The sequence below is a fragment of the Mauremys reevesii genome, linkage group 8 (genome assembly GCF_016161935.1).
Source record: "Mauremys reevesii isolate NIE-2019 linkage group 8, ASM1616193v1, whole genome shotgun sequence".
NCBI classification, from domain to species: Eukaryota; Metazoa; Chordata; order Testudines; family Geoemydidae; genus Mauremys; species Mauremys reevesii.
Window position 1 is genome coordinate 46,182,066 of NC_052630.1, and position 568 is coordinate 46,182,633.

Below are 568 nucleotides of genomic sequence, written 5' to 3' on the forward strand. Positions count from 1 at the left end.
GGACACAGAGATGCTAGGCGAGATTGCGAATACTTAGCTACAGCCCAGGGGGAATGGGGCAACTGTCTTTAAGCCACCTTTCTACCCCCAGGATTCTGAGCCAATGAGGGGACAAATGTCTCCCAGAGTAACTTATGCAGTCTGGGGGTTGCTCTAAGTTATGTTAACCCTGCCTTGGTGGCCTATGGGCAGCACTTCAACTTGGAGCTGCCCAGAATCCACTTAGCAGTGTGTGCTCGAGCCCCACCTGCAGCATATCCCCTGTGTTGGTGAGGGCAGTATGCAGATATCCTGTGCAGGGATTCTCCTCCTCCCAGCTGTACATCACCACAATGGAGTACCTGGGTCATAGCAGAGGGGATGCCTCTACCTCTTAATAGCTATTGGCACTTTCAAGCCACTTAGATCCATTATAGTCAGATCGGCAATCACAACCTTGGTGGAGGCCCTAGGCATTTCCATACTTGGGGGATCACACACTAACTGATGGCACACGGAGGGCTAGCTGCATCTTCAAGGGGCGTGACATCTGGTCTGGCAATAGGATCATCATAAAAAAGTACTGGAG